Here is a 23,106-nt window from a genome sequence, read left to right as displayed (position 1 = left end):
TGTGACTTTTGGCCCAGCCATCTTTATGTCCAGCAGGTTGATACTACCAAGAAATGTCCCCAATTGTGGGTTACCTCCCACCTATGCTAACAATATACAGTGTGCTAATCTTACCCATTTCCTAATTCTGACAACCTACCAGAAATTGTAACCAAATATTTAAAGCAATGCCTGAAAGGGCTACATATCTTTAGTGATCTATATTTCTCTTGAGACCCCTTCCTATTGCTTGAGGCAAGGTTTCTTTTTGGCAAGCAATAACAAGGCGTAACAGTTTTACTAGTACACGGTTCTCTTGATAGTAGCAACTAATGCCAGAAGGCTGGTCAATGTTATCTTGAGCTCTTGGGGATATTTCTCCACATTTACTAAACAAAAGTTATATATTTTATTGAGATTATCAATCCTTCTTTAAAAGTAAAACCCAATAAATATTGCTTTCTTGAAGGTCTTCTCTTTTGTTGCACACTTAAGGCTGTAACACTGTCTGTGCTTTTCCAGGAGAAAGTCTTACTCAAGTGAGATTTGCTTCCAAAATTTATGGAACCATAAATAAGATGCTGCTGTTTGTTACCCTCTTGAGTTACATTCGGAATCTGTCAAACATATTTATTTGAGTTGAAAATGTTGAAGTGTCTCTCAGCAACAGACCTGAGACCAGAGCCTGCCAATAGTTTCAAAATACGTGCTATGAAGAATATGAAGGCTATCTCATGGCAGTTTCTTATTTTTAGGGAATGCCTTTCTGGCAGTATTTTTTTTTTTTAAAGTATGCCACTTTTCTGACTGCAGCCTGTTCTGGACTCAATTCACTGTGTGAACTTGCAGAGAAGTTGATGGTAACTCGTGTTTTGTGGAAAAGAGATACATCAGGGGTCCCCAAACTAAGGCCCTTTGATACCATCAACTATGCTATCCTTCTGAAACGCCTGGGGGCGGGGGCTGGGAATTGGAGGGACAATGCTGCAGTGGTTGCAGTCGTACCTCTCAGGTAGGTTTCAGACGGTGGTGTTTGGGGATAGCTGCTCCTCAAAAAAGCAGCTGTTATGTGGTGTCGCACAAGGTACCATTCTATCCCCAATGCTTTTTAATATTTACATGAAGCTACTGGGAGAAGAATAGGGCGGGGTGTTATCAGTGTGCTGATGATACCCAAATATATTTTCCATGCCTTCAAGAAACAGCTTCAGCTAAGGAAAGCATGTCTCTTCTGAATGAATTCCTGGAGAATGGATGAGGAAAAACAAATTGAAACTTAATTCAGACAAAACAAATGTGCTTGCCATCTGGGAATGGAGGTGTTTCAACCAGTTCTTGATGGAGTTACACTCCCCTGAAAGACTATGTCTGTAGCTTGGGAGTGCTCCTGGATCCATCTCTCTGTCTCTCTCAGCCCAGGTGGATGTGACGTTCAAGTGTGCGTACTATCAGCTTTGACTAATATGCCTTCTGTGCCCACTACCTGAAGATGGTAGTGCATGCACTAGTTACCTCAAGGTTGGATTTCTGCAATGCACTTTTCATTGGATTACCTTTGTACCAAGTTCAGAGACTGCAGTTGGTTCAAAATACAGCAGACAAATTGATTACAGGAACATCCAGGGTGAACACATTACACCTATCCGAAAGTTACTCCACTGGCTTCCAATTAATTTCCAGGCAAAGTACAAGGTGTTGGTTTTGAACATGTAGGCCTTCAAACCATGTAGGTTTAAAGGCCTATATGGTTTGGGTCCAGGTTACCTAAAAGATTGCCTTCTTCCATACAAGCCGCCCCAAACACTTAGGTCCTCTGAGGGGCAGTGCAGTAATTCCAACCAGCCAGAACTTGACTGGCAACCGTCACCCAGAGAACCTTCTCATCAGCCACCCCAAGACTGTGGAATGACCTGCCATAAGAGCCTTGACAGCTAAATGAATTGTCAGAATTTTAAAACGAATTAAAGACCTGTCTCTTCTGGCAGGCCTACCCAGTCAGTTTTTAAGCATGAATTTTAAATGTATGTCCTTTGTTGAATCTGTTTTGTGTATTTTAATATTCATTTTATAGAAATAAGTTTTAATATGTATATTTATAGCAATACATGTGTATTTGTGGTATTTTTACAATGTTTATGTGTTTTAACTATTCTGTAATCTGCCTAGAGCCACAAGGTGAAGCAGGTAAGAAATAAAATTCCTCTTCTTCTTCCTCTTCCTCTTCTTCCTCTTCCTTTTCTTCCTCTTCCTCTTCTTCTTCCTCCTCCACCTCCTCCTCCTCCTCCTCTTCCTCCTTCTCTGTCTGAAATTCTTTGAAAACACACATGCCCACAATTCCCATTAAAATAGTGGCAAGTTCATGTTGGTTAAATTGTTCTTCATTTTAAATATTATATTATTTTTCATAGTTTTTTTTTGCATTATAAATAAGCCAAATATAAACCAAATAATTCCATTATGTGGTTAAACTCCAAAAGAGGGCCAAAAGAGAGCCCATTTGGGGCAGGGGGAGTTGAAAGAGGAAAACCATTTCTCCAGTTTTTACTGGTTAGTTCCCCACCACCACCACCACCACTATGTCATAAATATGGGTTATTTCCATGACTTTGACATGGGTCAGGAAAATAACAAGAAAACAGAGGGGAAATGGTTTTACATCTTCAACTCCCCCACCCACCCGTAAAATGGACAATCCTTCTCTGTTTAGGCCCTCTTCCTTGTTTAGTACCCAAACAAGATATGTGTAGTGTTCATAGGGATTTGTTCATTTTTTCAAACTATAGTCGTCCACCCCCCCCCCCCCCCCAAAAAAAAAAAAAAGGCTGAAGGACTGCAAAACAGCCCTTGGCTTAAAAGATTTGAGGACCTATGAACTAGGGCATTGGCCCTTTGGTGTAAACAAATTTGAGAGCGACTGGTAGGACCTGCCCATGACATTTGGCTGCCTGAGATGGTTGGAGGAAATGAAGGAACCCTTCATGTGCAAAAGCTGATTGGACTATCAGTTGTTTTTAACAGATCAGCGAAGCAAGTACAGAACTCTATCACCCAAAACCCTGGTGTGTCACAAGATTGCTGCTGAAGGTGATTGTCTCACTCTGCCCAATGAAGCTGTGTCTGGCCGTTGGGCTATCCCAACTAATATTCTAAAAAGCTCCTCCCATTCAGAGACTCTCTAATGGAGGCACTCATGACTTGTCAAAGAATTAACAGGGAAGATTCTCTGCACATACACTCCAGGCAGATTATTTTAATGCTAGATATATAATAAATCTTTATTAGCAATTAGAGGTCAGGAAGGTAATGACATGTTCAAGGCAGAAGCTGAAATTGCCATTCACCTTGGATTTATGCCAGCTTTATAAATGACTTCGATGATTTCTGCAGCTTTCAACTCTACCTTCTGTTCTGTCAGAGAAGCGTAGAAGCATTTGCACATTAGTAATGGTGTTCGTTCATAGCCGGTCTGTGAGTGTAAGATGGCGTCATGTAAAAAAAAAATGCTCCCAGACACAAATGTGCAGGTCTAGAAAAAAGTGTCAAGCCAAAGGAAACTTTGTGAAATTCAAAAACTCATGCCATTTAACAGTTCTGGAGTCTGGCATCCATATCCACAGATTCTGTATTTATGAATTTCACTATATATGGCTTGAATTTTTTTTAATCCCCCAATCTCAACTTTGCTATTTTCTCCAAGGGGTGTTATTTTACTATGCCATTTTATATAATGGGGTTTGAGCATCCATGGATTTAGTACCCATGGGGTCCTGGAACCACATATTATTCATTCATTCATTCATTCATTCATTCATTTATTTAATATCCCACCCTTCTCACCTGAGAGGACTCAGGGCAGCTCAGTATTGAGTACTGAGTATGCACTTTAGTATGTAAATGGATCTTGTGAGTGATAGATACAGTCTGGAAAGTAAGTAATGTTAATAGATGGACTGAAATCTTTTGGCCAGGATCTGGAAAATCTTATGCCCAGGCTCTACCAAGACAGAGGTCCTCCAAGTCAGTTGCTCGACCGAACGGGACATAGGGTGGTAACCTGTGTTTGATGGGGTTACACTCCCCTTGAAGACACAGGTCTGTAGTTTGGGAGTCCTCCTAGACTCAGCTCTGACGCTTGATGCTCAGGTGTCGGTAGTGGCTGAGAGGGCCTTTGCACAGTTAAAACTTGTGCACCAGCTGCAACCGTACCTCGAGAAGTCTGACTTGACCATGATGGTCCACACCTTAGTTAGCTCAAGATTGGACTACTGTAATGCACTCTACGTTGGGCTGCCCTTGAAGACAATTCGGAAACTACGGCTGGTGCAAAGGTCAGCGGCCAGATTGTTAACTGGAGCAAGTTACAGGGAGTGGTCAACCCCCCTGTTTAAACAGCTCCATTGGCTGATGATATGTTTCCAGTCCCAATTCAAGGTGCAGGTTATTACCTATAAAGCTCTAAATGGTTTAGGACATGCCTACCTGCGTGACTGCCTCCTCCCTTATGAGCTCACGTGATCCTTAAGATCTTCTGGGATGCTCTCCTCTCACTCCCACCCCCATCTCAGGTGCGACTGGTGGGGATGAGAGAGAGGGCATTCTTGGTGGTGGACCCTCGTCTCTGGAACTCTCTCCCTAGGAAGATTAGTCTGGCACCCTCCCTAGCCACCTTCCACAAGGAATTAAAGATGTGGATGTTTCGTCGTGCTTTGGACTGATGACTTCTATGACATATGACCTGTATCGTGATCTGAATTATCATTTAATCTGAATTCCTATATTACAATACTAGATATATCCTTAAGTTGAATTGATCCTGTTAAATTGCTCAGTTTCAATGTTATTTCCTATGCTATCATACGTTGCTATCCACCACCTTATCCTTTAATCCAGCTTGCATAGTGGTCCTTGTCCCCCCCCCCCCCAAATTAGTCTGCTGTTACTCTTGATGCTTGTTATCTTGTTACACTGTTTTATGCTGTTTTGATTTGTTATTGCTTTGCTTATAATTGTATTTTGTTTTGGGCTTGGCCCCATGTAAGCCACCCCAAGTCCCTTCAGGGAGATGGAGACAGGGTAGAAAAATAAAGTTCTTCTTTTCTTCTTATATTGAATCCCAGATGTAGATCATGCTTATCTGGTTTCTCTTGTTTTTGACACCTCTGATAAAGATATTGCTCACGGATGCTAGTGTTTTATTCCTAGAATGTTAATTGTGAAGGCAGCCATTTGAGAACATAAGAACTCCTCACTTGGTAAGGTATGCAAAATTATCAATATTATGATAAGTATGATGATACCAGAAAATGGCCAATTTCAGTGTCTCCCCCCCCCCCCCCCCCGCGCCAGGTCTTATTTACATTTATGGTAGAAATGATTAAGGCAGCATGTCAGGGAGTCAAATCCTAGAGGTGTGATACTTGCCTTTGTAATGTACTTTTGCATTTGGGCACTTAAGCTCCTATTCCAATAATTTTCTCCTGGTCGACAATGCTTTCCAAATATCATGGAATGTGATTCTAAGCAAGAACACATTTGTGTGTACATCAGGAAATGCACTGGTGCATTGCAGTGGTGTTATAATCCAACTCTGTTTAGTAAGCACTATTTGTAATGTATTCCCTCATTCCTAAAAGTGGCATGCAGGGTTCATTTTTATTTATCTTCACAATGAACTTTGAGGTAAGTTTGGCCATAGAATGATGACTGACTGAAGATGAGCTTCTGGCTGATTTGTCAAAAAGGTGGTATCCGTGCTAACAAATTACCACTGGCTCTCAATGCTGGATATTGTCACGTTGCCAGGGCTCTACCTTGTTTTGGTAGAGATGAACCTAACTCCCAGTTTTATCAAACAGTTTAATTAGACCAGCACTTACTTGCTGGCTGTTTTAATAGACCAAAATATAAAACACAAAGATAGCACGCAGCTACAGAATAAACAAAAACTGATTAGCAAAAACAACTTCGTAGTCAAAAGGGTCCAGTCCAGTGGTCAAATGCAGAGAGTTCAATAAACATAGTCCAGGGATCAAGAGTATATACCGTAGTCAAAAGCGAGTCCAAAGGTTCAAGGTTACAGGATTACAGGAGACAGGTCAGGATACCAAAAAATCCAACAGACCTGGGGGAAAAACCAACAGCATCCACCACCAAAATACAACAAATACTTTTCTCCCAAAGATCAGTCTCAAGGTTAGCTCCTTAAATCCAGTAACACCCAGCTGCAACCCATCTCCTGCACACCTCCACCCCTAATTGCTTTCACCCATGAACTCCCCCTTACAGATTACCAAACCCTCTAGAACTAATACATTAACCCTTCCATCACCAACAACTGCAGAACATATGACATATATGTATGTGTGTGTGTGTGTATATACAATTAGTACCCTCTGAGGAACCATCTTTAACTTCTAAGTATATACAGTGTGTGTGTGTGTATGTATGTATATATATTCACCTTTTCAACTGTTTCTAAGGCATGATCATGAGGTTCCCAGTTTGCTCGCCCCATCTTTCTTCTAGTTGAAGGCAGTATCCTGTTACAAACAGTATCCTGTTTCCCCTTTCAAATAGTCAGACCAGTACTTCTTCAGTATCCATTATCTGCCTGGCAAAAGAACATAATCTTTTCTTCTTTTTTTTTGCTCAAGCAAGTATTATTATGGGGATGCGAGCATTGTGTTGGAACTATTCTGCTGCTTATCTCTCTTTTGCCTTGGAGACTAGCTCTCACGCCAACCCATTTGAATAAAATATCTTGTTTATCTCCATGAAGACTCTGCCTCTAGGAATAAAAATTAATGGAAAGCATCAATAATCAGAAGGGGGGGAAATGCATGTCTGTCTGTGAAACCATTCACATTTCCCCATCCCTTTCAATTGATAATGGGGATGTTATTCCAGCATCTTTCCATCTGCAGATAATTGAAAGGAAATAGCTGCAATAATGAAATCACCACTCATAGGTGACAAATCAATTCATTTATGACACGTTCGTTATCGTGCCGAGCCATTTTATTGCTCAATGGAAGCCTCTTAAATTAATAAAAACTGTTAAATTCACAAAATGCTGTGTACCAAATAAGGGGATTGGGATAGAGGGAAGTTTGCATCATTAAAGGAATATAAAACTAATAAATGCCGGCTTGAGTTTGTCTGGGGGGAAAGCCTTGCTTTCAAGGAAGATTCACGGTTATCGTAATAAGCTGCAATATATCTTCACTATATATAGCAGAGTGGTTGGGAAGAGGCCTCATTTGCATATTACACATATAAGGAAGGGAACGACATGCATTTGAGGCATTTACATCACATGTCATGTTAGGAATGCTTTGTGATGTGTTTGCCTTGTAAATAAAATGTGCCATAATAGTAAAAATAAAGTTTTTATTGCTTCCTACTTAATACATTTTAACAGAACTGGGAGATTTTCTGAAACAGCGATACTTGTACATGGAGAAAGAAAATCAGTCAGAGACTTTACAATTATGTAACAATTATTCCTGCCCTCCTCATATATCTCTTTGCATACCGTATACATATTTACTAGGCCTGGGTAACAACGGAAAAATTTGTTTCTAATATCGTTTCGTTTTTAGGGTGCCTCAGCGTTTTGTATTTAAAAATATATCCGAAATTTTCCATTAAAAAAAGTTTGGTATTTACGAAATTTCGTTAATATTTACAAAACGTTTTGTAAAGATGGCGCCCACGGTTGCGCATGCGCAAAGCATCAACGAAATTTTTTTCCAATATTTTTTCAATATTTTTTAATTTAATTATTAATTTTTTTAATAATAAAAAAAAAATTGGCAGAAAATGCTTGCCAAAAAGAGCCACAGGGCAAACAGACTGAGCCTCCCCGCTGCTCCCAGCTCCGTCCCACCCTCCTGAGTCCTGCGGGCTCTCTCTCTCTCTCTTTCTCCACCAAGAGGAGGGAAAGGAGAAGAAAGAAAAGAGGAAGGGAAAGGAGGGAAGGCAGGCACTCACTCTGTCAGGCCCTCAAGCGCTGCCGCCGAGTCGGGCCTGGCTCCTCCGAAGCACACCCATCGCAAAGGTGAGGAAGGAGGGGCGGGGCCGCCTTCCCGCTGAGGGTCACTCGCCCTCTCGCTCGCTTGCTCAGCCGGCGCCTTCCCCGCCCTCTCCTCCTCCTCCTCCTCTTTCAGGCTCTGACTGGCTAAGGAGAGGAGAGAGAGGAGAGCTCCCAGCAAGCATCTTACGTATTTCCGAAATGGACGGAAATACAAAAATATTTGGCGCATGCTGTTTCGATTTTGAAAATACACTTCTGGGTTTGGAAAAAAGTTTGGTATCGTTTCGTATATGGGAAATTAACGGGGAAAAAAAGATATACAAAATTAACGAACGAAACCGCCCAGCCCTAATATTTACATATTTGTGTTTGCTAGTCTGGATAAGACACTGATAAAGTATGATACCACACAGGAAGCAACACATGGAACAAAGCAGGAGATGTCTAACATGGTGATTTTCTAGCAGTGTTGGATAAAAAAACCTGCACTAATTGAGGTATTTTTAATTGAATTTATCCAATTTCTGATCTGTGATACTATAAATGATATCATCACGTGTCGATTATAGCAGTGTCTTTCAATCGCATAATCCTATTGATCCCATCAATATTGTTTTTACAACTGTTCACCACTTTGAGTGTCTATAAGAGAGAAAAAGGTAACAACAACAACAAAAACAAGCATAAGCATCAAATTATTTTCTCTCTTTTCATTTTTAATTGTATGCAAATACGTGCACATGACCACGAATGTGTGTGCTCACAAATAAAGCTTATTCAAAAATGTAAAATGTAGAAAATGTATAAAAATGCATGAATTAGATCCCTGCCCTCTCCAGAGGAAAATTAATTGATGCTCAGGTTCCATTGTGTACAATGGCATAGTAAAAAGCCTTACATAAAATGGCAAAAATCAAGATCCATTGTATTATTGGGGGGGGGGGGGGGGGAGGATCTTTTCAAGCAATGTTGAATTCCAAGATGCAGAATCTGCCAATGTACATAAAAAAATCTTCATTTGAACAGAATAAAAACTTGCCACACAAGATGGAAATTTGGTTCTATTGTCACCATCACCACCACCACCACCGTTTATAATTTGCCTATTCATCAAAACTGAAAATCAGTTTACAAATTGCAGTGATTTCAAACAAGCAGACCCTGCAACAGTTCACAGATGAAAAGCTGAACACATGTGCCCAAAAAATCAGTGTGGTCAATATGGCAAAAGTCATTAATGAGGAAGAACACACACATGAGACAGTAGTTTGTTTTTGCCCGAGCCTGTAAGGAAAAGCACAATTCTGTGCAGTGAACTTTAAATATTCTCCCACTTCTAACACTATTCATAGCAATTGAATAAGCTGAGGACAAAGGGGGAAAGTAGAAAAGTACTGAACTGGGGGTTGTTGGAGGTTATGAAGTTGGAGGTTATGAACCGAGGTAATGTTAACTGAAGAAAACAGCTGATAAATGGAATTTGGTTGGTTTTTCCCAGTGCACGTGACAACTCCTTTGTTCTTATGGCTGAGTTTCTTGGCCTGATTTCACTTGCACAACCTGTAGTGTAATTGGAGAATGCACTGGGATTCTCTTTTAGTTCATGACTTAGCACATCATCATTTGCACTAGTAGGATGATAATGAGCCGTGGATGGACCCAAAGTACTGCTGGATATCTGAAAATTGCAACAGATTAAACTTGACAAATTTCCGTTGCCCTTTGACATATTTTCCATTTGCTGCTAAACCCTAGCAAACCACAAAGGGTAGACAGTAGGCCTGGGTAACAATGCAAAAATTTGTTTCTAAAATCGATTTGTATTTGGGGTTTTTTTTTGTTTCGATATTTAAAATAATTACAAAATTTTCCTTTTAAAAAGTTTGATATTTACGAAATTTCGTAAATGGTAAAAAATTAACGAATCGATTTCCGAAACAATAACGAATTGATTCATTAATGGCGGACGCGACCGCGAAATATGCTAAAAAACCTCCAAAAACTTCTGAAGCTTCCCTCTCCCTCTGTTCTTGACTGTTGGTGTGATATTATAATTTTTTTTCACTAATTAAACCATAAAACTGGCCCAGACATGCGGAAATAATAACGAAACGACCTCAGAACAATAACGAAACGAATACAATAACAAAATACGAAGCATTTACAAAACGTGTTTAAAAATTCGTTTTTTTAATAATTGCTCCAGAATGGTTCGTTATCGTTTTGTAATTGGAAAAATTAACGAATTATTAACGAATTACGAATTAACGAAACAAAACCGCCCAGGCCTAGTAGACAGAAATATTTGCTTTAATCTGAGGACCTTATCACACACTTGTCAAAAACACATTTTAAATAGTCAACCTGTCGTTTTATGAATGCTAGATAAAAACTGGATACCTACTCACCCCATCTCACATGCTTCTCCCCTTTCTGTATTTAATAAAATGTGTGTCAAACTTATCACACAGTCAAATTATGACTCCTGTGTGATGTTCCCCTATGTCACTGTCTTTCCTTTTCCTCCTCCTCCTCTTCTTCTTCTTCTTCTTGATCTTCAGTGGGTCTTGCACCACCAAGCAAGTTTGTGACCTTTGTCCCAATGGAGAAACGTAAAAACAACATATTTTTGTTCCTATGGACCTGGGAAGCTCCAATTTTTAAAAGAAAGCAATAGGCAGAAAGCAGAAAACATTTATGGCTTTAGTCATGGTCTTTCTCTGACTGCCACAAGAAGTGTACTGCCAGTTGTTTCAGCAAAGGAGAACTGAGCAGGAAGAAAGGACTGCCCCCAAAACACTTCCCCAAAGACACATCACTGGAACAGAGGTTGAGCTGCAGATGGAGCTACCCATCTGTCATGTATCATGTTCTGCAGTTGATGTTGGTTGGTGGTGGTAGGCCTAGCAGTTGGAGATGGAAGGGTTAATGTAAGTCTTATTTTTAAAGGGTTGAGTAATCTTTAAGTAAGAGTTCATAGGTGAAAACAATTAGGGTGTAGGTATGCAAGTGATAGGTTGCAGCTGAGTGTTTCTGGATATATGGAGCTAGCCTTGGGACTGATCTCTGGGAGAAAAGTGTTTGTTTTATTTTGGTGGTAGATACTGCTGGTTTTCCCTGAGGTTTGTGGATTTTCGGTATCTTGATCTGTCTCCTGTACTCTTGGAACCCTGGAACCTTGAATTTCTGGGTTGGCTTCCGACTACAGTATAGACCCTTGATCCCTAGACTTTGCTCATTGAACTCTTGACCACTGAACTGGACTTTTTGACTATGGTGTTATCTTGAACCTGCAACAGTGTTTGCTGTCAGTTTTGTTTTATATTCTGTGGCTGAGAGCTATCTTTATGTTTTATGTTTTGGACTATTAAAACAGTCAGAAAATAAGTGCTGTTTTAATTAAATTGTTTAACACAAACTGGGAGTTTGTTTGGTTCACCTCTGCTGAAATAATGGCAGAGCCCTTGCAATGTGACACCATCCCACAAGGGAAAAAAACTTGTTTCTGATGCATGGGGGAAAATTAAAGACAAATGAAGTTGATCATTTCTCATTTTACAAAAAATACTTGCAGCACATTCTTTCCTGCAAGTGCCTACAAATGTCAAATGAATTGGAACTTGCATGATGTGATAGGACCCATAGGTACCAGTAAACAAAGAGCATCAGAGACAGTGTGTGTGTGATAAAGTCCTCTATCATCTTCCAAATATACTTCACCCTGTTGGTAGAAAAAGCAACTAGAGTCCAATAGAAATAGCCAGGAATGCTTTCCAGGAAATTTAACAGCAACAGCTCATCTGAGAATACTTGGCCTTTCAAATATGATTTAGTTTATTATGTAACACAAGTTGTTTATACAGTCCAGCTCAAAGGAGCAAAAGTTATTGGCAAGCTGAAATTTGGAGTGGAGCTGTAAATGGCTTGCAACAAGAAATGGATTAGAAATCTTAATTCCTTGCAATGGCCCCTCTGATGTTGCCATTACATTAAAAATGAGAGGTGGCACCGTTCTTCCTTGTTGATTACGTCTTTTGGATCCTTTCTTTCAACCTTCCTACTACCTTATAAATGGATGCCTTTACCTTGATGACTAACACTTTCTCTCCCTTGTTTCTGGAAGAAGATATGTAATTGTCTTCAGCTAAAGGGATAGTCAGAGAAGTAGTTTTTTTTGTAGAATTGTATGGGGAAATACATAAACTGACTCAGACATTCATCCTCTCATCTGATTAGAATTGTGCAAGGGAAAGAGTTGGGATGGCATCTTCATAAAGATCCCATGGCTCAAACCTGCAACCTTCCATGTATTGGGGGGCTCCATTGCAGCTGTGTGCTTTATTTAGATAGGGTCTTTGCATCATTTAAAATCTGATTTCTGAGTGAAGGCTGCAGAGAAGGGTAAGGAGGATGAAATGAGTAGTGTGGGACAATGGTTTAGTTTCACTCTCTCACACACTGTTCATGATTATGTAGGATGCATACTTGTGAAACGGGCTAGAGAGAAATAGACAAAAAAGTCTTGCAGAAATATAGTAGTTTTTACTTTATATTGATTACACTGAAGTTGGAGAGTGTTGGCTATCTGGGAATCTAACACAGGATCAATGGTTTTCCTGTCTGCTTGCAGGAGTCTATTCATTTCCAGGGATATTTGTGAAATAAAAAAAATAATGGGAACTGGAAATATAGCCTACAACTTCAGTACTTTTTTACTAACTAAAAAGAAATACCAACTAACATAAAAAGGCATAATGCTATAACACAATTCAATAGATTTTAATATTAGAACATAATGGAATTAAAATCACATATATTAATGATATGCTTAGTCCTGCTTCCCTTGGCAGAGAGTTCCATAGGCTGGGAGCCACCACTGGGAAGACTTTCTCGTGCATGTGCTTCTGAAGCTGGTGGGATTGGGAAGTGATCTCACATTGAGGAAAAATAGTCCTTCAGACAACCAGGAGCCAAACTTCTTTGAATTAAATAATGAAAGAAGTTATTAGTGGGAAGCTACAGGGTTCTGACCTGGGCCCAGTGCTATTCAATATCTTTACCAATGTCCTGGCCAATTTAATCAAGGATATATTTATCAAATTTGAAACTGACACCAAATTAGGAGGGATAGCTAATATTGCAGAAGACAGGATCAGAACCCAAGATGATCTCACCTGGAATACTTTGTTAAATTCTGGGCATCACAATTTTAAAAAATATATTGACAAGCTGGAACATGTACAGAGAAGGGCAACCAAAATGGCCAAAAGTCTGGAAGCCCTATGAGGAGCAGCTTAGAGAGCTGGATATTAGGGATGTGCAATTTGGAAAAAAAACTGTACAATTTTTGTTGCTAATTTTTGGTTGACCCTCATTCTGCTTTTTGGGAAGTTCTCAAAATTGGAAAGTAGGAGGGGGGGGATATCATTATTTATTTATGTATTTCTATGTATTACTTTTTATATGGGGGGGGGGGGGTAGGCTCAGGCTTCTTGTGTGAGAGAGGGAACACACACAGAAGCCACAAGACAAATGAGAGAGTCAAAGGGATGAACAAACAGCTTACAAGGGCTTTACAATTAATTTATTTTAAATAATTTCTTGTGGGAGGGGGGAGGAAGATTGCTATACTGGTGCAGGAGTACACACAAGCCTGAGGATACACACATGCAAGCCAGGTGAACTGGGGCAGGAGTACATACAAGTCAGGAGTTACAGGGGAGGGGACCAAATGAGTCAGTCAAACATGTGAACAAGAAAAAGAAAGGGCTTTTTATATAAAAAATAAAGTCTTTTGGGGGGGGGGGGAGGAAAGGAAGGTGCAGGACGGAGTACAGAAGCAAGAAGATAGATACGGCTGCGGAGGGATTGAAACTGAAATGCTAGTATTCTCCCTATGGGGACTCAAGGGAGTCAGGCTATCCCTCCCCATCCCTAAACCACCCTCCACAAGGCTAAAATATATTTCAACAAACACTCCCCAAAATGCCCTTTCACAATCCCCCTCTCAAATGCATGTACCCTCACATCCCTAGAGAAATAGTAAACAAAAAGGACTGAAAAATATTATACTAAGGGATTGGGACAAATGCAAGATACTTCACTTAGACAGAAAAAAATGAAATGCAAAGATACAGAATGGGGGACACATGGCTCAATAGCAATATGTGTTAAAAATCTTGGAGTCCTCATATACAACAAGTTAAACATGAGTCAACAATGTCATGTGGTGGCAAAAATTTTTGGCCTGCATAAATAGGAGTCTGGTGTCTAGATGCAGGGAAATCATGCTATCTCTCTATTCTGCCTTGTCAGACCACACCTGGAATACTGTGTCCAATTCTGGGCACCACAATTTAAAGATGTTGACAAGCTGGAATGTGTCCAGAGGAGGGCAACTGAAATGATCAGGGGTCTGGAGAACAAGACCTATGAGGAGTGGCTTAAAGAGCTGGGTATGTTTAGTCTGCAGAAGAGAAGGCTGAGAAGACATGATGAGGGCCATGTCTAAATATGTGAGGGAAAATCATAGGGAGGAGGGAGCAAGCTTGTTTTCTGCTGCCCTGGATGCGGAAGAAGGGCTTCAAACTACAGGGAAGGAGATTCCACCTGAACATTAGGAAGAACTTCCTAACTCTGAGAGCTATTCAACAGTGGAACTCTCTGCCTGTAGTGTGGTGGATGCTCTTTCTTTGGAGGCTTTTAAACAGAGGCTGGACGGCCAACCGTTACAGGTGCTTTGAATGTGTTTGTCCTGTTTCATAGCAAGGGGTTGGACTGGATGGCCCATGAAGTCTCTTCCAACTCTATAATTCTATGATTCTATGATAAGAAAAATTAATAAAGTTATCAAAAAAGAGAGAATGGAATTGAGTCAAGAAGTGATCCTAAACAGCAATGGCACTGAGATACAACATGGAGCTAGCTAGCACATGATCTATCTCTCGCAAATGTCGGGACACCACAGAAAAATGGAGAGCTCACCCTAGTATATATAGATCTGATTGGCAAAAAGACATGTGATCTGCTTTCTTGTTCTGATTGGCTCAGGTAAGCCTACCATGGCGTTGCTGAAAGAAACTGAATGCAGCCCATTTTGGCATCCACGTGGTCCATTTTGGCTGAGTCAATTCAAGCCCTATTACCTATCCTGTTTCCAGAACTGTTGGAATTTCCAGATCCCATTTTGAATAAAGGTACCATGAAGAGACTTGGTGAAGAGACGGCCAAGAAGGGACATGATAGCCATTTTTTTAAAAAATATATGCAAAGATGTCATATTGAGGAGGGGTAAAGCTTTTTTTTTTCTACTTCTCTAGACTGGGATATGGAGTAATGGATTCAAATTGCAGAAAAAGAGATTCAACCTACACTTTCAGAAAGACTTTCTGACGGTAAGATGTTTGACAAGGTCCCACCTTAATATTCTCACAAAGAAGCTATCTATCTAAAATGTGAATGAGATATTAGTACTGTTAGGTGGATTGGTAATTAATTAACTGGCTGAAATGGTAAAAACTCTTAAACAGCAAAATATACAGCCATGGGGTGTGGGGGCATCTTCTCTTGAGGTTTAAGCAGAAGCTGGATGGCCATCTGCTGGGAGTAGTTTGTGGTTTCTGCATGGCATAAGGTTGTATTGGATGGCCCTTGTGGTTATTTCTGATTCTATGATGACAATGATGATATCACCGTTATTGACACCTGATCTGTACGCCCAAACAGAGACAAGATTGCTTACTTGTAGTAAAAAGGCTGATGTCCTACAGTTAAAAAGTTTATAACTTGTGGGAATCCTTTGGATTGTCATTTGTGTCCTCCCTGAATCCAATAAAAGAGTTAAAAGACATGGAAACTTTGTGCACTGTCGTTCCAACAGTGATCAGAAGAGGAGGAAGCAAATCAGTTCCTAATGAGACAAGCAGCTCCATACTTGACAATTCAGCACATAAAACAAGTGTCAAAAGTATTTGACAGCAGAAAATGAGACTAAAATGTTAGCATTAATTGCTAGTCAGTGCTATATTACCAGCCCCATAATCCAAATCAATTATGAGGATTTGCACCAGTTGTGAGACGCACATGCACATACAAAAATGGTTTGGGAAGCCTGTCAGCTTGAGGGTGTCATTAGTTAATGGTGATATGACTGCACAAGGTTCTGATTGGAGCTCTGATGGAGTCACAGCCGCCCACTTTCAGGGTTGGAAGGGAAAATCGGCACAATCAGGATATTATAAAGGGAAGCTGACAGGTGTAATGCTAAACAAGACTGGTTTGAATAAAAGATGCACTTCCCACATAAGGATCTCAGTTTGCTCAGCAGAAAAAAGAGAGGCAGTTACATGAAAACTACCCATGGGGTCTGTCAAAACAGTTATCAAAAATTAGAGACTTTTTTTTCTCCAAATTTTTTTTATAATACATATTTTTGACATGTTTCTTTTCAGTAAGGGTAATAATGATAATTCATGCAGTTTTCTGCTGTGATTAATTTAGAGAAGGTCACATGACTTAACAGTGCCAGCAGCAAGAGAAAGTTTCAGGCTGATCATAGACTTAGCCATGTTTATTCAGACTAAGTCTCACTAAACTCTGTGTAATTAACTCTGTGAAGATATACTTGGGATCAGTCCAAGTATATTCCTTCTGTTATTGACATGAGTGATAATTCTTGGCAAAATGCATAGAACTGAATGGGGCTCATTTCTGAGTAAGAAATGCAACACTGGTGCCTTGGAATGGATAGTCGCCTTGTTTCACTTCGTCTATTCCAGTGGTTCTCAACCTGGGGTCCCCAGATGTTTTTGGCCTACAATTCACAGAAATCCTAACAGCTGGTAAACTAGCTGGGATTTCTGGGAGTTGTAGGCCAAAAACATCTGGGGACCCCAGGTTGAGAACCACTGGTGTATTCCCTCTGTAGTACCTTCTCTCTCACACACACACTCACACACTTCCAGGTAGCCTCTTTTGGGTAGTGAACCAAATCATCTGAATTCATTTTGAACAAAAATATTTTTGTAGATGTTCTCCCTGACAAAGTTCTTATGTGGCAGTCAGCTGTATATAATTTTAGACATATAATCCAGGACTGGTCCAGAGTATTGCTGCTTTGGATCAGTCATGGATTCTGCAGAGCTTTTCAGATTCTCTGCAGCACGGATGGAGTTCAGGGATGTGGCAGTCAGCTATATATAATTCTAGACATAATCTCAGGATGGTCCAGAGCCTTGCTGTTTTCAACTGGCCATAGATTCTCTGGAGCTCTTCAGATGATCTGTCTCCTGAGCTGCAGGGATGGAATCCAGACGCCCAGTGAGGCCAGGTTCAGTTCTGTCTTTCTGGAGAATCACTTTTACCTGGACTGTCATTACTGTTACTATAGCAGCAGAACTCTGGACAGCTCCCAACATTGCCAGGTACCTTTGCTGATGTCAACAAAGGCACCTGGTAACGGTTCTCTGTAATTCTGTGGTCAGCTGCTATGGTGACAGAGACCACACAGACCATACAGACTTGATCTGTTTGCTTTCCCCTGCACCACAGAGCACAGGAAAAACTGGATGGCTGAGCTGGACTTACAACCTTGTCACATGGCTGCCAGAATCACCATACATCATTGGGAACCTGGCACCCCACACCCTGCATCACTTGGTTCCTGATTTAAGTGATCCCATGGGAGAAAACATTGACTGCATGGCTTCCCCCCGCCCATTGCTTCCTATGACAACACAGAAACCTCCCAAGTTGTTGTGGCAGTGGCATGCATTGCCTCTGCCCTATATAATCTATGGTAGAGGTCCTCAAACTAAGGCCCAAGGGCCAGATACGACCCTCCAAGGTCATTTACCCGCCCTCGCTCAGGATCAACTTAAATCTGAAATGACTTGAAAGCACACAACAACAACAACAACAACAACAACAATCCTATCTCTTTTGCCAAAAGCAGCCCCACACTTCCCACCGATATACTAATAAGTTTATATTTGTTAAAAATATTCTTTATTTATTGTATTGTTTTAAGTGCTTTTTGCACTACAAATAAGATATGTGCAGTGTGCATAGGAATTCATGCATGTTTTTTTTTTCAAATTATAATCTGGCCCTCCAACAGTTTGAGAGACTATGACCTGGCCCTCTGTTTTAAAAGTTTGGGGACCCCTTATTTATGGAGTCCTGCCAGCATCATTTCATAGGAACTGGTAGACTGTGTGGATCACTAGAGCTTTACCGGTGTATGCCACCGACATTAGCCCTTTGTGATGAGGCTGTGTGCGAATAGTAGACCAGCTTCAATTAGAGTTAGTCCAGCTGTCTGCATCATCTTGGAGCTGTCCACTTGGAAATCCAGATCATTCGCTGATTTCTCTTAAAGCAGGCTAAAACCTAGTTAACTGGTTCTACCCCACATTATTGACCAGAAATCTCCAGTTATTGGGAATCTAGGAGTGATGTTCAGCAAATCCTAAAAATAATAGAAACATTGAGTTGGAAAAAACCAAGACCATCCAGTCCAGTCCCCTGCCATGCAGGAATACACAATCAAAACACTTCCAACTGATATATGAAGTGTTTCAAAAAGACAGGTCCAATTTGAAATCATTATTTTTCTGCAACCACGAACTGCTCATTAATGAAACTCTTATCATTTCTAATGGGTGAGGCATAGAGTTTCAAATGATTATTGCTAGATTTTTCATCTAGTGCACAAACAGAATTGGTCATTTGAAGGATGGAGACTCCACAATATTCTTCATTTGCGGGATTATTTTTTAGATTTGTTACTGCCTGAAAATGGTGAGTAAAACTTGATAATTTGATAATAATGTATTAAACCAACTGTAAATGTTTGTGTAATTGTAACATGTTTCTATTGTGAAATATACTGCTTTGAAATTGAGTCCATTATTTTGAAACACACTGTGATTTGAAAGATGTTCTTGGACCCAATCTAGACTTTTGTTGTTAGCCTTAGATATATGTGATGATCAGTTATTCTTTGTGTTTTCTGTAGTTTACTTGTGAAGTATTATCCATATAGCAGTATTATGCCTTGCTTTTTGACATGTGATGGGGATGTTTAAAAAAACCCACAAAATTATTTTGGGTAATGGTCATGAAATAAAACAAATAATAATGGGCACAAATGAAATGCAGACAGTAAAAGTTCTTTTTAAATGACCTTTTATGCCAGTATAAATAAACAATACCAAATAGGAGTTCTGCTTATCTACTTTATTCCTTGACTTTCTTCAAAAGTCCTTCCATGTTTGCAATATTCTGTTAGTAGAATAGTGTCATTTGCACAGGATAGTGCCATTTGCATATCTTGATGTTCCTTCTTCCAGTTTTCATGCTTCCCTCTTCCAAGTCTAATATAACTTTCTGTATGATATGTTTACTATACAAATTAAACCCTTCCTCCCGTCCTCCAAATGGCAAACAATTCTCTTTCTGTATCCTGTCTTGACAGGGTCACCTTGTCTGCAGCATAACCATCAGAACAAACAGGTTCTATTACGTTTCTAAATAATTATGCATACTTTTGGCCTAATTCAACTTCTTAATAGTTCCTTATTAAAGCAATTAATTTCAGTTTTTGGTCATTGCCTATGTTATTTTATGTATCTCTGTCATATTCCCAGAAATTGCTTTTGCACAAACATTTTATAGAAACTTTCCTGCCTCTCCTTTCTCTTCCCACCTTCAAAGAAAATCCTCTTATCAACTTGATGTTCAGGGTGTTCTGGATGAGCATTCTCCTCAAAAGACCAGGCTTACATCCATTGCACAAAGGATATTCCACCACATAAACTTGTGATCCAGTTGCAGTCTTTGCTGAATAAAAAGGTAAAATCTAGGCTAGATTACGACAATAATTCTGCCAGAGTATATTATTGGTCGTTTACATTTGAGGGACAGACATGAGCTTTAACTCCTTTGCAGAATTGTAGCAGTTTGACACCACACTAAGTGTCATGGCTCAATGCTATGGGTTTTGTGACCTAAAGTTTTGTGAGATATTTAGCCTTCTGTGGTGCCACACAAAGTACAAATCCTAGGATTCTTCAGGATGGAGCCATGGCAGAATAGCGTCAAACTGCAATAATTCTGCAGGTTAGTTTCATAGTAACCTGCAAAGTTAGCATTCAGAGCTGTTTTCTGGAAATTATTGTCCTGCAGGAAAGGATGAAAGAGGGTGGTTTCTGTTTACTTTTTGCAGCTCTGTATCTTTTCACCTTATTTGCTTAACTAATATTCAACATGTGTATTCTGCAAAAGATGGGAGAGTAGTAACATGTCACACGTTCTAAATCCTGAGATAAACACAACTTTGGATGCACATCAGGCAAAAATTCCACAAGAACTACCTCATTTAGCCCATCTAGACTTGGTTTCCTGGAAAGCTAACATTTTGGGCCATGTTCTAGAATTCAGACATTTGGCTCTGGGGGTGTATCACTCCCATTCCTTCTCCTGCATCTTGTGAATTAGGTGAGTATACTTATCTGGAATTTTGGTGCTAAAGACTGTTTACTAGAACACAGATGTCTGGCATGGCATGTGTAATAGAAAATGATTTTTGATCTATTCCTTTGACTTGCGGCATCTAGTCTTGTAAATATGCTGAATTTGATGCCTGGGCTTCTGGAAAATTGGTACCCCTGGCTGGAATGCAGGTATTTTGCTTGTAATAAGTAAAAACAGTTGTTTATTGTGGATTTTGCAGCTTCTGACAAATCAAGTAGAGTTTACACTCCTCCCTCCCCCCCCCCACTACTAAAAAAAAACCCTTCAAAAACCATATTGTAATGATTGTGACATCTTTTCATTGAGGGCTGATATTACTGCTGCTTTTTCCTGAGACCAGACATTTCTGCTCTTAAATGGCATTTTTTCCCTGGGCATTCTTTGATAGTGTGATAACAAAATGAAGCTCTTTCCCCACAAGACTAAAGGGTTCTTCTTTTCTGCAGTCTTTCTCCACTTCTAGATTAAAGACTATTATTTTTCAAAATGAAAGCTAATGTTGAGCAAAGAGTGATAATAATGGGCAACCTTTGAATATAGATTTAATCCAGCCAATCTGGCCATATCGGAACCTGAAAATATTAATTGTTGGATATCACTCCACCCCAAATCTCCACTTGGCTCACCATTCTGCAGGAAAGAAAAAATACTAAAAAAAGACAACTAAGAGTTGTGGATGAATGAAAAGGGAAGAGGTAGGGAGAGAGGATATTGGAATCTGTAGCACCTTTGAAATTTACTGATTTTTGTATTAGGGGAGAATGAGTAAGTGTTGGAAATGTAACAAACAAGAAGGATGATGGTTCTGGGAAAAAACAAGGGACTTCCGGGACAAGTACAAAAAACATTTTAAAAACAAAATTGTACAATCAAATAATTATTTTTATTGGGAATGTCAAACAAATGAACAACACAATCACTAAACTACAAAGTAGTGCACTACATGATAATTGCAGCACAGATGCTATGTGCACAACATTGGACGAAGTCAGATCTTTTGATTATAGAAGAATGGATTGTAAATGTTATTAGACTAGCAGAAATGGGTAATCTGGCTATGATAAACAAGTAAAAAACACAAAAGGTTTCTTAATTTAATTTGTCAGAATTTTTGTATGGATTTTAATCTATCATGCTGGAAGAAAGAATGCAAAAAATATTATAATAGGATTGAAGAACTTATCTGTACATGACTATCTCGAACAGAAAGGACAGGAAGTCACTACAGTGGGATGGGATGGGAAGAGGGAATTGAATAATCAGTTACAATCACTGCATAGATGTTAGGGAATATTGCATTTGCTTATGTGTATACCTGTATACATATATTTTTGATAAATATGCAAATTTATAAACTAACTGATTTATATTTTAGTATGATATTTTGTGGATATTAATCCATTTCTTTTCCTCTTTCAACTTTGCATTACATCAGACAAACATGTTTTCATTTTCAAAAGGAAGCCAGATCTACCATGACTCCACCTTTCCTCCTCCCTTCTTTTCTGCATTATTCAAGGAAATTCCAATCCCACTATAGAAAGGATAAGGAAGGAAGAGGGGAGAAGGACATTAGGAGATAGGCTTGGCTTGATGCAACTTAGAAGTGCCCCTGCCCAGTGTAAGTTCCTTGCCATCAATCCTTTATTCCCCTTTCTGGAATTTAAGGGCCCTTCCACACAGCCCTATATCCCAGAATATCAAGCAGGAAATCCCATATTATCTGAGTGTGGACTCAGATAATCCAGTTCAAAGCAGATATTGTGGGATTTTCTGTCTTGATATTCTGGGATATAGGGCTGTGTGGAAGGGCCCTAAGTGAAGGATGGGAAACTGAGAAACTTTGGTTATCTACCAGGCATTGCATCCCCCTTTTTGCATGCACTAAGAAGCAGAGTACCCCCACTTCCCTCTTGTTATGCCACTGCTCCATGCACCACAGATATATTTTACTCTTAGTTTGAAAGTAGCAACGCATGAGACAATTTCAGCCAGAATGTGAAAGTCAGAGGTAAGGTAGATGGATAAGTGGTAATATCATTCATTTATTAGCATTTTAAAAAATGGAACAGAAAATATTATCAACAGGTGGACCAATGGTCCTTGGCAGCCCATATAATATTTACACTAAGGCTGGTACATCTTGACTAACATTCTCCTCGGCACTGAAACAAAAGGCAGTTACTACTATTGCTGAGGTAATGTTCTTCCATTACTGTTCCTTGTTAGAATTCTTTATAATCTGTCAGTATGTAACATATTTTCCTTTTTTCCATGCATGTAACTATTTCTGTCTCCAGATGTTGAGAGTCAATGCACTATTTCCCTTTCAATAGCTCTGGGCAAGATCAGATCAGCTCACAACTGCATTAACTATCCTGTCACTGTGGTTGTCATTTTTGTTGTTCTGCACATTGTTCTGCTTTCAATTTATGGTTACTCTAATGTGGTGGAGGCCGTAGTATCACAGTGAGTTAAACCGCTAAGCGGCAGAACTTGCTAACTGGAAGGTCAACAGTTTGAATCCATGGGACGGGGTGAGCCCCTGTTGTTGTCCC

Source organism: Anolis sagrei, chromosome 3 (assembly GCF_037176765.1).
Source record: "Anolis sagrei isolate rAnoSag1 chromosome 3, rAnoSag1.mat, whole genome shotgun sequence".
In the NCBI taxonomy this organism is placed as follows: Eukaryota; Metazoa; Chordata; class Lepidosauria; order Squamata; family Dactyloidae; genus Anolis; species Anolis sagrei.
The sequence above is the reverse complement of the archived record's forward strand: the minus strand, read 5'-3'. Positions refer to the sequence as shown.